The following is a 538-nucleotide window of genomic DNA, read 5'->3' as shown; positions in this document are numbered from 1 at the left end:
TTTTTTTTGACGGAGTCTCGCTCTGTCGCCAGGCTGGAGTGCAGTGGCATGATCTCGGCTCACTGCAAGCTCCAGCCCCTGGGTTCAAACCATTCTCCTGCCTCAGCCTCCTGAGTAGCTGGGACTACAAAGCACCTGCTACCACGCCCGGCTAATTTTTGTACTTTTAGTAGAGGCTGGGTTTCACCCTCGATTACCTCGTTACCCTCCCGCCTCGGCCTCCCAAAGTGCTGGGATTACAGGCGCCAGCCACTGCACCCGGCAATCTCCTCTGATTTTCACAACATTACTTTGAGGCGTGTACAATTGTAATCTGCATTTACAGATGATGACACTGGGGCTTGGGAAAGTTACTGAGAAGGTGGTTTATATCTATGGATTTAAATCTCATCTCTGCCATTTATTGACTGAGCAATCTTTACCAAGTAATTTTGCATTCCTGATTCTTTCTCTCCTCGTTGGTGATATTGGGGATAATAGCATTTGCAAAATATCGATGATAAAGGGAATCAATTTAAATGAAACATTGTAGAATATG

Source organism: Colobus angolensis, unplaced genomic scaffold, assembly GCF_000951035.1.
Source record: "Colobus angolensis palliatus isolate OR3802 unplaced genomic scaffold, Cang.pa_1.0 Scaffold131, whole genome shotgun sequence".
Lineage (NCBI taxonomy): Eukaryota > Metazoa > Chordata > Mammalia > Primates > Cercopithecidae > Colobus > Colobus angolensis.
This window is presented reverse-complemented; position numbering follows the sequence as displayed.